The sequence below is a fragment of the Onthophagus taurus genome, chromosome 7 (genome assembly GCF_036711975.1).
Source record: "Onthophagus taurus isolate NC chromosome 7, IU_Otau_3.0, whole genome shotgun sequence".
In the NCBI taxonomy this organism is placed as follows: domain Eukaryota; kingdom Metazoa; phylum Arthropoda; class Insecta; order Coleoptera; family Scarabaeidae; genus Onthophagus; species Onthophagus taurus.
The window spans coordinates 5,205,152-5,220,990 of NC_091972.1; the positions used below are offsets into that span (position 1 = coordinate 5,205,152).

Sequence of the window (15,839 nt, forward strand, 5' to 3'; positions counted from 1 at the left end):
AGGAAGTCTTAGTGGTTGTCCGTAAAGCAGTTCTGATGAGCAGCAACCTTTAGATCTTCCTTTAGCGATGATAGATGTTTTTAATGTTCGATGAAATCGTCTAACATTCCATTTGCTAGAGGATGGAAAGATGATGTGTGTATTTGTCGTGTGCCGAGTAATGTATTAAATTTTGAAAAAAGCTTTGGCATCAATAACATTAAGAGGAATATAACAAACTACGACATTGTTACTTTCTTGAGATCTTCTAAATTCATCGACATCTCCCCAAATACCAATGCATGTACTCGTTTATTTGAAAATGATCCTTTAATTTTAACAATTTCAAAAACGCTTTTTGAGCCACCTCAATACCCTTAGATGACAGCACTCAGTTGATATCTAGTCTAGAACTGTATGCAAATCCAAGATTTTAATTAGCCGCTTCACAAAACTCACATCCAAAGTTTTTATGGTTTTTGTGGCCCAGGCGAAAGATACCACAATAGAAGATATCCAAAGTGAATGCAATGTTGCATCTTTGAATAAAATCTTCTCTCTTTGATCAACAAGAGAAACTGTAACTTGTTTGTCACACGAAATATCATTGAAAATAATATGGGACGTGTTCCGAGTTTTATTCCAATGATTAAAATAAATTTCAATGCAAATTTTATCTCGTATTGCGATCAATATGACCTCAATAAGCTATAAAATCCACAGAAAACTCTTGGATATCTACGACTAATATTACTTCACGAACTCTATATACAATACATATTAATCATTACTCAATTTAACTTTGCTCTCGAATAGTAGAAAAATTAGTTTTATAATGTACCAATTTCTACAACAATAACATATAAATAAACAAAATCAAATTTTTATATGAAATTTTTGTTTATTATTTAATTGGTTTCATAAACGTTCATAAAATTGATCAAGATTTAACAGGAAGTTGAGCCTTCTCACATTCTAATCAGCGATCACATCACGTTACCATTCGATCAAGTTGACGTGGCGTTAATTAAGCTTTATTAACACCGACATTAAATGTAGCTTTAAATCCAAATTGAAGATTTATCACCTTTTCCCGCAATCTTAAATTATAACCCAAATTAACAGCGACGCAATCTTCGGCTTAAACGACGCTTAAATCGTGTCAATTCGCATGAATACGTCACTTACAATAATTAATACCAGTCGACGTTAATCTTATCCGAATAATTAATTTAAAATGGAAGTGGATTATAGTTCACGAAGAAAATAAAAATTTCGTTTTAAACATTTATTTTTTGTTTACGTGTAACTGTTGAGATATATCAGAGAATTCAAAAACTTTTACGTCTCCCGGAATATTCCGACTATTATTCATGTGACGTTGCATTTTCAGTATAAATAAATTAAACAAAAAGTTGATTTATGGAAAGATGAAAGATTTATGGTATGTTGAAATATGTTTTCGTAAAAGAAGAAAAATTGTACGTACTATTTTGACAATGCTTTTTTAGTTTTGTGCGAAAATAAAGCATCAATGCTTTATGGAATGAATAGATTGTAGAGTGAGCTTCGTGAGAGTAAAACTCAACATGAAATCTCACACCAGATACTTGACAAAGGTTGTCCCCTAATTATTTCGAGCGCGACGGTGACGCCGAGCGTCGTCGTGTACACGGCGACGCTTGAAAGGGGCACGTAGAAATACTTGTGTCGGGGATATTTGTAGATGATTGTGTGCACGTGCCAGATATGAAACGACGACATGCTGCATAGCACTTAAAAAAAGGTCACCAATTTGTCAGCGATCTCTTTTAAAACGTAAAACGAGTTTATATTGTAAAAATGAAAATGTCCGAGAAAGTAACAGCAAATTTATTCACCCTCTCTTCTAGGGAAACAAAGAATCCCGACCGCCGTAACGCATTCAAATGAGGACCGTTTTCCTTGTGACAAAACGGCGAGAGAAAAACAAAATTCGAAACCGAGCGTTCCATTTATATATTTTTTATTTTTATTTTTTTCGATTTTTATTTCGGTGGTCGATCTGCGGCGGGAAAGATTCACATTTCATGCAGACCGAAGGAGAACGAACATTTTGTAGGCGGGGGTTCACCCGACGACGTTTATCCAATTCAGGACGAGACCAATCCAATTTAAATTCGAAGGGGGCTAACGCAATTTTTCACTCACGCGGCGCGTCACGGATTAACCTTAGAACGGTAATTTAATTTGGAACGCGACACGGTCTGAAAGTTTTTCCACTCGTATGCATCACGAGATATTAAAAAAAAAGTATATCGAAAAAACAAAATTGGAAATCGTAGTTTAGTCGAGTAAATGTATTGGAATATTATTGAATCAGAGTCATCATGAGTCCAGGTCAAATTTTTGTTTGTAAATCGTAATGTAATTCCCGATCTTATTACCTGTAGTGTGCTATGCGGAAATTACCACCAATTGAACGTTGGTGACGTTCAATGTATCAGATATTAGATACCGATAGATGAAAAGGACATTCCAAAGACAGCCATAACAACCCCTTTTGGCCTTTACAAATTTGTTCGCATGCCTTTTGGCCTTCGAAATGCAGCACAAATGAATAAACCTTTGAAAGGGTTCATCAATGAAGTATTTTCAGGTCTAACCTTAATTTTTGTATATTTAGGCGATATCCTTGGAACAAGTCGAAATGAAGAACCAACAATACCTACAACACCCAAAAACTCGACCATCTGAATCAAGAATCACAGCGATAAAATATTTTCCAAAACCAACGACTCTAATAGAGTTACAAAGATTTTTCGGAATATTTGATTTTTACCTAACATTTCAAATATTCTTGGTCCCTTATACATACTTTCAAAATCACTTCACTATCAAAAACAAAAATCGATCTCATCAACTTCTTGGACACCGCAACATGACAACGCTTTTTCTTCAGCCAAAGATCTTCTGTCAAAATCTATCTTTCTAAAATATCCCTCTTCACACGCTTCCCTATCGCTGACGCATCTAACACAGGCATCTAACACAGGTATTTAACACAGCTGTTTTAACACAAACCATCAATGGAAAATCATTCTTTTCTAAAAAATTTACTTTATGCCAAATCAAATATTCAATTTTTGACAGAGAATTATTAGCAATCTACTTTGCCATAAAATTTTTCAAACATTCCTTACATGAAAATCAATTTACAGTATAAACAAATCCATTTCACATCAATCTTTTTCGTCCATAGACAAAACTCCTCGTCAAACCCGATATCTAAGTTACATTGCACAGTTTACTTCAGATGTCAAACACATCAGAGGAAATTCAAATATTGTCGTAGATACTCTATCCAGAACAAACATCGGATCTCTAAATTCATCTTATCCAGATGTTCTAACCTTTAGCAACGCTTAACTTGATGACACAGAATTGTCAAACTTACTGAATAAACAATTTTCAAACAATCCTTCAAAATCTTATCGTTTGGCACATCAAACAACATCACAATCCAATGTCAAGCTATGGTGTGAAACCTCTTCATCATGTCCAAGAATTTATATTCCACAACAGTTCAGACAAATAGTTTTCGACAAAATTCAAAAACATACAAAATCACCAATCATCAACATCAAAATTTTTCTAGCTTCTTCTGACTTTCTGCGTCTTGTTGTTAACTATAGTTTTGTTTGAGGGATACCTCGATTGTTACAAACTACTTCAAGCTCTGTGTTTTCCTTTGATAAGTAATCAGTGATGAATTCAAGTTCTCTACATATCATTTGGTATTTCTCGGAAGCAACATAATATCGCTCAGGTGCCTAGAGATATGTAGATGTGATCGGCTTATCCAGGAGGATTATGCCACTCCTTATGTTGCAAGACGTTCTATGCACCGATTTGCAGAGGACAATGTCAATCTCTTGCTATGGTGATCCTAATTACCAAATTTTTCACCAAGAGAGCATCCTACGCGGACTGTAAGTTCCACAGTAGGACTTACAGGTTGCTTTAGGCAACATACCTATAATTAATAAAAACTATGTTTATATTTCGTAAAGTTTTTCAGAATCAAAGATTTGCGATGAGGGTTATTCTTCGACATAACAAAATGAAAGCAGTTAAATTGCTATAAAGTAATTATAATTTCTCATCTCAATGAGCAAATTTATGACACATTCGAAAACATTCGTAATGCTGTAATATTGATGAGTCTTTGAATTCAAAGAAGATTTCGTTTTTATTGGACTTAAAGAAGTTTTACTGTTTTTTTGTGGTCTCTAATAAAACATGTTTTTAGAATGAAAGTTTAAAAATAAAATTTTACTTGTAAATTTGTATGCACACAGTTAGTTAGGAACGTATGGAAAATCAATTCCTGTTAATGTCAAAATCTGATTACACATTGACGTTAATTCCCTTCATTTAGCTTTAGTAAGTATTCCAGGTTAACGCCTAGCAACCTTAGCGTGCCGAATATTACATCATATATTGGAAGCCCCCGCACCAATTAATTAATTCAGTGTATCCGCGTGCACGTGCGTAACCAATTACTATTGCCAAGTTATTAATGCACGAGCACGTATTAGTACCGCATCAATAGCTACTCTCAACGTCCTTAATGGTGACGCAACCATTAGTGGGGTTTACTTTGAGTACACAGTAGCGGTGTCCTTTGTGTTGAGGACATGTCCTGCGTATAACAGTCACAGTCAACGTATTAACATAATTCCTCTATATGTATAGGGCATGTAATTTATGGGGAACACCCATTTTCAACCAACCCTCCCCTCAACGGTGCATAACACGTAATTTAACGATCCCGCAGACAATATCCGAACGCGGAAAATTACTAATTAATCGAGCATATGTAGGTGTCAGGATTTTGCGGCTTAAAGCAAAAATTCAATTTCAAAAGTTTGTTAATAATTCAGTTCATTCACGAGTGCTATACACTGTATTCCTCCGGTGGTAATACTTTGACGTTCACCGCGTAGATTGGGGATGTGCTTTTTCGCATTGTAAAAGGCGAACACCCCACATCCATCCTGGTGCGCTTTACATCCCGTGGTTTTCGTCGAAATGAACACTGGGTCGAGCCAACCTGCAATTAATCTCGCCCGGTACGACCCCTGCATATGACTGCATTCAAGCCGCTAATGCTGCTGGGACATAGAACACGAAGATGATGGATCGTACTTGGTCGACGAACTACTGCAAAGAAACAACAACGTTGCGGCCCATCATTAATTGCAGACTCAAAACGCTTCAACAAATTCTAATCTTTACAGAAAATTCACAAAATTTACTTTCGTTAGGCGTGAAATATTAAGCATGTAATTTGTTACATTTAAAATATCATAAAGATATGATACAAGCCAAGGAAAAACTTGTGGTAATCCAATTTGCTTTATGGATTATTAGACTTATCTTTTCAAAGCTTGACTATAGGGTCGGCACCTTCTATTGATTCCTTATTGGATTTTGAATGTCACTGACCGAAAGAAACTTGAAGAAGAAAGGAAATCGTACCGCGTCTCGTCTCGGGATTATTAGGAGATTAAACAATTAAAAAAAAAAGGAAAAAGCGAGAAACCAAATTGAAGTGGTTCGGTTTCCGTTTGATTCCATTCGGTCCTTTTTCCAGTTAGTCACCCGAAACGGCAAATCTTGATAATGAACCCGAGAGAGAGTACTTGGTGAGTTCGTAATTCTCCTCGGCGTGGATTTCGTCGACAAATTGACACGGCTCGTGTTTCTTCTATTCGTGTTTAAATTGAAAATTTCGACATTTTTTTTTCACGGTTCAATAATACGATGGGTTCGATCAGAGCCGCATCGAACATGACTGACTATAAAGGGAACACCCGATTATTAATAGCCATTTCAGCTCTCTCCCAGAGCCAATCATCTATCCGTTCGATTTGCAACAATGACCGGATACGATTCGGATTATCTCCCGTATCTATGTTGATAGGTTATTGATTGATTGGTATAATATCTGTAACGTATAACATTTTCATTTCCACAATAGAAAATTTTCAACAATTGAGAGGCATAAAAACAGTGCAATATCGCTAAACACAAAAGAATGTTTTAATTTTTGTACGCAATTATACGGTGCTATAACAACATCAAAACCACACCTTTTAATTACGTTTTACTACACACGGTCCAACACTACGAAAAGGGAGTACATAAAATTATGCTTTCCAGCTCGCTTCCGATTGTTAAATATACGGTTAACTAAAGCATTTATTTAACTCTCAAATAAGTTGAAAATGTAGAGCGGTAAAATTTCAATTTCATTTAATGTTTTTTTTTGGTTAATTTCAAAATATTTAAAATGAAAATTCATAATTTCATAATAATAATAATTTAAAAATTTAATTGAAATTTTAATTCCGGAACTAGCGACGTTGTCAAGTCTAATCGAGACTGTTTAGGGCAATAACTGGTTCATACCAGTTCATACGTTTGAGTTAGCTCGTAAACAAATTTTTAAAGTAAAATTCAACGAATTAACTAAAAATTGACAACAAATTTCCTAAATTTTATTTAATACGAAGTAGGATTGAGGAAAATAACTTGTTTGTTGTTGTTAAAAAATAAGTTTGGTGTAATTAGTAACAACATAACCACAAAAAAAATTAATAAGGAGTTATGAAATGAATTATTATGACTAATATCTCAGAATTATCTTTCGTATTGAAGGTAAGTGAATTGTTAACTAAATTAATAAGAATAAATCTACAGAAAATAATAACACTCAAGGTCTATAGAACATAAGGTTACCCAATACCGATTCTCCTCCTCTGAGAGGCAAGGTGGGTCAGTGACGTAACTGGTTCTATGAACAACACAACACCACCTATACTGTGGTACAGTCTATATAAAATATTTAAACCTCGCATCGTGTTGTCACGTATAGGCACATGTATAGGCTATCTTTTATTCTGACTGTATCGAACCAGTGACGTCAATTTGCGGGGTAATAATCGATACTACAGAGGCATAGGGAATGAGGTAACCTTATGTTCTATAAACCTTGAATAACACTTACTTAGCTTAGTTTGTTGGTTGTAGAATAAATAAGTCCACAGTACGGGATTCAGGGATTGTCAGGAACAGGAACCAAAATGATGTTTCTTCATTAAGGTTAGTATTTTTTTTTCTTTGAATCGGTGAAATTCTTGAAATTACTTTTTTTGAAGTTATGTCAACCTTTATCTTTTTACATAACCTAAAACGCTAACGTGAAATTAGTTTTTAAAATGTTCTGATATTACCAACCTTAACATTTGAAATGTCACTACTAATTTAATTTGATTAAATATTTAATTTTTTTTAATAACTATATTTATTTATGAAATCTTGTAGTTTTAATGCTTCTTTAAATTGCTTTTCAGATATCCGATCATTTTCTTCTATATTCAACGGCAAAATTCCCAAAATGCTCAAATCTTAAGATTATGAATTTTCATCTAAAATTTCATTAATCACACAAAGGACGGCTGTTTTCCATTCTTACTATACTAATCGTAAGATTATTTTTAATAGCTTTAACCGGAAAAATAAGGATTTGAATAAGAAATTGAGGAAAAAATCAATTTGAGGTTATCTATCTGTCAGGAGGTCTTCAAAATTACTTCGTATCGACTTTACATGGATTATATACAATAGAAAATATCAACGGCCAATAATACATAACTGAATTCATGAGTAAATAGTATTTTATATCATAAAAATAAATGTATAATTATTATCATTCATAACATTCTCTTACGTTCAATACGATAATTTTTTAAATCCTCAAAACAATGCTTATGATTAACTTATGATATGATAATAACAATGCAAATTTTCAATGAAAGTCGAGGAGACGCAATTGATATCACATTTAGATAACCCATATTGAAACCTCGCTCGCAAGCAACCTTGGCTACAGTTAGGACTTTATAATTAAAAGAATCAACTCAAAATTGGTCAACACATTGCAATGCCACGCTCACAAGCGACCTTGGCTAAATTAAGATCGGAAATTCTACCACTTCGCCTATTTGTGGTGAATTTTTTTTCACCTAATTAACTCCTTGCTGTGACCTTGTAATCAATTCTGCATCACCAACAGTTGTTTAACACATTGTAACGCCTCGGTTGCAAGCAACCTCGGTCTAAATATCGTTTCTTAATATCTTATTACCCTAATTTGATTAACTTTTTGTAGCTCCTCGGCCGCAAGTGACCTTGGCTACACATACAATTAGTGTCAGGAATCTATGTGTTCGCTTACTTAAGCTGAGGTACAGAATAACCAGAAATGACACTGATGTCGGTACCTTTGATGTTGGAGGAATCTATGTGTTAGTCTGATTAAGCCGACGTCGCTTGCAGCCCTATAGTTAATGCTATATTTAGCCAAAATCGGTTGACGTATTGCAAAAACTTGGCTGTAAGCAATCTCGATTAAACTTTTAGAAAACAATCAATGAGTTCCACGATTAAGCTGAGGTAGCTTGTTAAACTTTCGATGGACAATCTTTGAACCTATACCCACCACGCCGATATTAAATTGATTCGAGTAATACCGCAGGGAAATCCAACATATCCAAGTGTGGTTGAAAATAACATATTAATAAAAATTGTTTTAATAAAGATAACATAAAATTACCATTAATTTAGAACATATTATATATGCTACAAAACTCTTTAAAGCGTTAGTTGAGAAACCACTTCAGTATTTACTCGTAATTTCTCACAGTATGCTATATGGAGTATGCTCTAGGAAAAGCCTAGGTTTACCCTAACGTCATTAGCGGGTTTCGCGATCCTTCGTACGTGGAGCATCGCGTCGCCGCCGGGAAGTTTTGATTGAGTTCGCCGAACTCCCACTTAAGTTCCATATGCAACAGACGTTTCGGAGTCGGGAATTGGCCGTTCGGGCATCTCTTGGCGCGCAATCCGGTTAAATACAGTCTCGTCGTCGTCTGTTTGGTGAATATACGCAGTACGTAGGACGAAAGGAGAGAGAGAACCGGAATGATGAACCCACGTTGCCTATCGTCCATCTCTCGCTGGCCGACCGAATTTCGCACGTACAGGCAACCGTAATTTTCGCGATAAAACTCGCCGAGCACTCGTAAAATCTAATGTGGGAAGTTTTAAGCGGCTACGTAATTATTTTTGATGCCGAGAGCGTTTTATGAACGAACACGGTTAACCATTTAACCAGGAACTATCAACGTTTTTGTACCCACCGAATTCTAAACATTCTTCTTCTTTGTTGTTCTTCTACTTTGGGCGTTCAGTTTAAGTTTTAGTAAAATTAACTTTGGAATTGGAATGACGGCGAAAAAAAAAACGTTTTAGGGTAAGAAGCTTTCGAAAAGCTACGGTTCCGTTTGCTCAGAGCCAAACGCAATTACGAAGCATTAAAACAATTCCACAGGCAAATTAAATTCCACCTGAACTACTTCTTCGTTTTGTGTTCTTCCCCAGGGCGTCTTTAGTTTGTGATTGCTTTGAAAAACGGTAAATCTTTTTGTTATAAACAGTTGGGGTCTCACTGTTTACCAACTCGCCTGAGGAGATATATTTCTTATAATTAAAGCAATATTTTTTGTGTTTATAATAATGGCGGAGGAGCCGAATTAGAAACTCGTTTAAGCTCTAAAACATAATAATTTATATTGTGTTATCTCATTTGAAACCAATTTAATTATGAAATTCGCATCCTGCATTATCGCGTTCGTTCATTTAGTGCAGCATTAGAGAACTTGTCAATAAATATGCATACCCGGTTTGGTTCCGAAACTAAACAGCTAATATACGAGAAAGGAAGCAGTAAAACGATATTTCGAGGAAACCCGTCGTTACACCTGAACGCCACCGTGGCAACCCTCTTTGTCCGCGATCACCGTTCGTTCCACAAGCGTATACTTGGCTGGCAGTTACGCTCGACGGTAACCACTAAATCAACTTGCGGTTGCATAAATCGATTATATATTATCTAGATAAACGTGCAGTGTGCATCGTCTCTCATGCGAGGAGACCAAGTGAACATTCTAAAATGGAGATGAGCTGTCTCTCAGACCGCGAACAATTGCGAGAAATTTCCCGTGTGTGGGACGAATTTATTCCTACTTTAAAATAAAAGCTTCCCCGCACAACTTCGCAAGTTGCCGCCGACCGATATAAATCAATGCATTACAGCAGGCGGTCTACGAAACTTCCTGAGAACTGTATTTGCAGCCGAGAAGGCTATTAGCATATCCAAACTTGCGTGTTTCCGTTTTCGACTTGTCCGATTTGTTTGCGCGAAAGTTTTCCTATCCTTACTACGAATGCGGACGCGATGCGACCTCGAACTTAAACGGCGAACAAAAATCTTTTACGTGGCCACAAAGTTTCGTCACGACGTACCTTACTGGAAATATAATTTCATTGCGAGCGTGCGCACGTTTCTTGAAACTTTACGCGGAACACTTGAGAGACGTAACTTACACAGATTTAATACATCTTGTGTTGGCTACATTTCATCGTCAGAAACTACCTAAGTTTACCAATTTGCGTGGAAAATTTACGATTAATAAGTTTGTTGAGTTACGTGCACTTGAATGAAAGCCATTAGTTCGATGTTCATATACTAACAATAAATTTCATAGTTATGTAAAAGACCAATTTCAAGTCATTTCACATCACTTATTACTATTTAGAAGATGGCCAGTGTAATTACAGAAAATTTCTTCCAATTAACACTTTTGTCAGTGTGATTGCAGACAATATCTTGGAGTTTGCCAAGTGATGTTACAAATATTTTATGTAGTTTGATGTGTTCCAAAGTAATTTCAAAAAATTTCTTGCAATTTAGAGTTTGGCAAATATGCTTCTAGACAATTTCTAACAATTTGGACTATTACCAGTGTGTTTTCAGACAATAACTTGTAATTTAGAGTTTGACCAGTGTAATTTTTGACAATTTCTTACAGTTTACTGTTTGGTTAGTGTAATTCCAGTGTAACACTTTAGATAGATTGTATTCTACCTTAATATGTGAAAGGTGACGAAAAAATTTACCACATAAACAAAATAAAGGCTTTAGTTAAGTTGCCATTATTAATTTGACTGATTTGATATTTGCTTTCGAGAGAATTAGTCCCGCAAAGACCATCCATCGCTTTTATAATTAATAATGTATAATTTGATTTAGTTTTTAAGTCGGATCAATTGTCGATTTTAGATTTAATGTGGTGTCCTACTTTACCAACCTAAGAAACACCCTTCCGCCAAAAATGCAATGTGGTTGTCGCTGAGTTTTCGTTAAAGTTTATACCGTTCTAGATGTATGTTTTGCGGTTTTAACCTGACGTAAGTTCTCTTTTATTCATGCTATTAGTTTAGTTTAGCTCTTCTGTTATTATTTACTGCAGCATATACTTATAAAAGACTTGTATATTTGTAGGGTTCTATCTACTGAGGAAGGGCAGGGCCCGAAATCGATTTAGACGAAAAAATAAAAGTATATCACCATAGTATATTGTGACTCTTTTAATACTTAATTTAGATAAAGATTAGTTATCAGTGCATTTAGATAGAAGATAAATCTTTCCACAAATTACCATATTACCTGTATTAGCACTATTTAGTTCTTTAGAGGTAGTATTTGGTCTCCTAGTAATAGCATTTAGTGTTCTGTAAGCAGCATCTAATCTTCTACCAACGATATGTAGTTCTTTTTCAAGCAGTACCTAGTCGACCCTTAACAATGTCTACACGTCTGTAAGCAGGATTCAGTTTTCCGTTAGAAGCTAGACTTTCTTTAATAGTATCTCATTCTCTTCTGTAAGAAGCATCCAGTCTTCTGTAAGCAGAATTTAGTCTTTTGGAAGCAGTAGTTAGTCTTCTATAATTGAAGGGGTCGGGAGAAAAAAGTGCCAAGCATCATGTTTGTTGTTTTGAGATATAGCAAGTTGAAAGTTTGGCTAAATCCATAAATAACATTTTAGCGCAGACAACAAACCAAAGTTTTTTAATACAAAGATCATGTATCTATATACCGTTAAAAGTGAAGATGTAGGTAAAAAAAACGCTATTATAAGATAAAAATGGTTGTATAGAAAAATATGCACTGAATAATGTTGCTTGGCATTTTTTCCCCAAAAATAAAAGACATTAGGTTTGTTTCATTGTTTGTACTTTTATTAAAACACACACTGTCATCGACAAAAAATACTCTTAACCAAAAAGGTACTTTTCAAATAGGTCTATATTACCACAACATCTTCCTTTTGGTCATCTACTTCAGCGGAAGACTGTAGGCCATTGTAATATCCATGGTAGATGGGAGGAATGTATTGCATCAAGGATTTGACATCATCTAATTTGTTTTTATTGATTTTGTTGGGCGCATTTCTTTTTAAATGTAGTGCTGGAATAGAACTCCTTCCACGTTTCTTTAGGTTCAACACTAAAAACTCTTCGTTCATCAAGTGTTTGAGTTTCATTTGAAAAGGTTCTTCGCTGTCAAATTTAAAGCAAATAGCTTTGGAAAATCGTGGAGGAGTAACACCATCTGTACAAAACTTGCTTTTTGTGTTAAAGTAGGTCTCTTGCACCCTAGACAAATCGAGGAAATCCTCACTCATCATGCATGTTACAATGAAGTTCAGTGTTTTGTTCCACACTTTGCTACTATCTCTCTCCATTGTCCAGGACTGTACACATTTTGGCAGTGCTTGGTATGATACTTTTCTATTTTTGAAAAAAAGTCACGGTCTGATGGAAGATAAGTATGCCCAGTTATCAGGAAGTAATGTTCTATTGTTTCAAAACGTTTACTAGCTACAAGGTGTGACCAAAGCGACATTATGTTCCAATTTTTATTTTGTCCTCCGCAGCTGTCGGTAAATATTACCAACTTCTTTGCGTGGACATTTGCTACTAATAAGTACTTTACAATACAGCTTCCTATTTCATCACTACCCTTTTTTCCAACTGATTCATCCCACATGAACATAAAACCTTGTCCAGAAGTGCAGTTATGGATACCTACGTTATAGGTCCACAGTTTCCTGCAGTAAAATGCAGGTCCACATGACAGTTTTGGTGTAGGGAGGATTTGTTGCTAAATAATTGGGATCGCTGTCACTGTCATCAAATTCTTCATACAAGTCTTCTAGGTTTTCATAATAATCTTTAAGATTTCTAACACATTTCCTCTTTCCCTCCATTTCTCATGAGGAGCTTGACACTGTCTTCCCCAAAACTTTGCAAACAACCAGTTGAGGTAATAAAATGCAATGCAAATACAGAGCAATCTAACGGCAATAATTGAAATCTAAACAGTGCTGCTTGTAATTTGTTCAATTTACTCATAGACAGCACTGCTAAATTCGGTTAGGCCAAAATGATGCTTGGCACTTTTTTTTCCCGACCCCTTCAATTAGAATGTTATATTTTCTGCTTATGGAAAGAACCTATATTTGATTTTGAGATGAAATATGTATAAAAGGGTGTTAAGCAAAGCAGCAGGAACCTTATCAAGAGCACGATCGGAAGTTCTTTTTGAATATACCTCTTTTACAACGGCTGGTAAGTGGTAGGCAGCGTTAGTTGCTGTCTTATGAGACGAACCGCTAAACCCGAATGTTTCTAGTTCTAGGTCTAATGTTAGTTATAGTGACAGTGCTAGTGTAAAAGTAGAACTAACACTAGACATTCGACTAACACAAAACTTTCTAGGTCTAGTGTTAGTTCTAGTTTTAATTGTTATGTAGTGCTAGACCAATAGGGTAGTAGATTCTCAAAACTCGAATCGAAAAAAGTTTCAAGTAAACTTTTTTTGGTGAAAAGGGGGGCACAGGGTACACATGAGCAGATTTTTTTTCAGGGTTGTGAATAACTTGACAAACTAAGTATTTTTTGCTTAAAATTTTTTTACTTAAATTCTGCGTTATGAAGATATCTACAAAAAGAAAAAGAAAACAACATTTTTCAAAATGTAATTAATAAAAAAACGATTTAATTAATCGTAAAATAGTACTAAAATTCTTCTTAATCTTTGAAATCACCTTAGAACATTGATTAAAATTTATAAAGTTACCTTTATACATCGATTAAATGCTCAAAATGATGACCATTCACTTCTAAACATTTCTGAATTCTCATTGAAAACGTTCTCTGCACATTGCCAAGGATTTCTTCAGTTATTGATTCGCAAGCTGTTCTGATACGGTTTTTCATATCGTTTCGTGTTGTTGGAACCTGGTTGTAAACTTTCTCTTTGAGGTAACCCCAAAGAAAGAAATCGGGAAAATTTAAGTCGGGTGATCTAGCTGGCCAATTCACCGGTCCATTACGTCCTATCCATTTTTCAGGAAACATTTCGTGTAAAACTTCTCTTGCGGCTAGAGCATAATGAGATGGACATCCATCATGCTGATACCATAGCGCAAGTCTTTGCTCCAGAGTAATCCAACAAAACCGGTAAATCGTTTAACAAAAAATTCCGATACTTTCTGCCATTCAAATTGCCATCAATAAAAAAAGGTCCAATTATTTTATTACCAACAATGCCGCACCAGACATTAATTGACCAAAGTTTTTGATGGTCAACTTGTGTTATTGATGTGACCAGTAGTGCATGTTATGACGATTTACTTGACCGTGATTGGTGAAAGAGAATTCGTCGGAAAATAGTACATTGAAGAAAAAATTTTCATTCAATCTTAATTTTTCCATAGCCCAAGTACAAAATTGCACACGATTTTCGAAATCATCGCCATGTAATTGTTGGTGTAGAGAGACATGATACGGGTGAAACTTGTTAAGTTTCAAAATCCGATGTACAGGGTGGTTCAAATTCGATGTCCGAATAGGCTAACTCGGAAACTATAAGAGTTAGAAAAAAAGTAGCTTACATGTCATGATCTCGTTTTTCGAGAAACTGCTAATGCCGAAAACCTCATAGCGCTATCGTCTTTTGTTTTTCCCCTAGAGGCCAAAATTGAAAATATCGTAAAACCAATAAGTGCAATTATCTTGGTTATTATTATAGGTGGAGTATTATAACTACGACATTATATGAACACTTTTTTACAGAGAATTTCATGACATAGTCAAAAAAAATTTTTCGGTTTTAGATTTTGAGATATCATGAGAATTTTCGTTTTTTTAAATGGAAACAACCACTGATTATTCGCTTATTAAATTCGTTATTTTTTTCTGATTACAAAAATATACGGTTCGACAGGTCTATTTCTTGTTGTTTTAGAATAAAACTAAAAATAAACTTTTTTTATAAAATTTCCATCTAGTGTCGTCGAGGAAATTAAATTTACAGTTTCCTGTAAGTTACGGGGCGGTAGGTAAAATCTAAAAAGTTAACAATTAAATACGAAGATAACTTCTGGTATTTAAAAACAAATAATTTTTTAATATGTAACATTCTAAACGTTTTAAAATTTTTGTAATTGGTCTTAAAAACGGGATTTTTAAAGTGACACTTCAGAAAATTTTTGAATACAAACAAATGTTGCTGTTTATTTGAATTAAAAAAAAACATATGAACGCCATCTATCGATAATTTATTAAGTCATTTAAAAATAATATTAAATCGTAATAAACAATGTGAAATAATGCAATCTATTCCAACTTTTGTGTAAAACATATATAGATTAAACAGTTCAACAAATATATTTGTTTCAAATATCAAAAATATGTTTTTTAAATATTTAGTTATAGAACCGTAATTTACAGGAAACTTTAGGTTTTACGATATTTTCAATTTTGGCCTCTAGCGGAAAAACAAAAGACGATAGCGCTATGAGGTTTTCGGCATTAGTAGTTTCTTAAAAAACGAGATCATGACA

The 15,839-nt window shown here is 34.7% G+C and overlaps 1 protein-coding gene and 1 long non-coding RNA gene across 9 annotated transcripts in view; one reads left to right on the top strand and one right to left on the bottom strand.

Annotated features, from left to right (window-relative positions):
- The window catches only part of LOC111429185 (Down syndrome cell adhesion molecule 4), a 117,081-nt gene that overhangs the window by 17,354 nt on the left and 83,888 nt on the right, over positions 1–15,839 (bottom strand). The window contains exon 1 of one of the 8 annotated variants that reach the window (XM_071197336.1): positions 7,034–7,110. The exons of the other annotated variants lie outside the window; for them this stretch is intronic. The gene's annotated coding sequence lies outside the window, so the exon portion shown is untranslated. Of the gene's footprint in view, positions 1–7,033; positions 7,111–15,839 lie in introns of those variants that run through there. 8 annotated transcript variants of the gene reach the window in all.
- Positions 6,324–7,701, top strand: LOC139430396 (uncharacterized). Its single transcript, XR_011640877.1, has 3 exons — positions 6,324–6,684; positions 7,057–7,128; positions 7,380–7,701. It is a non-coding gene; the product is annotated as an uncharacterized lncRNA (long non-coding RNA).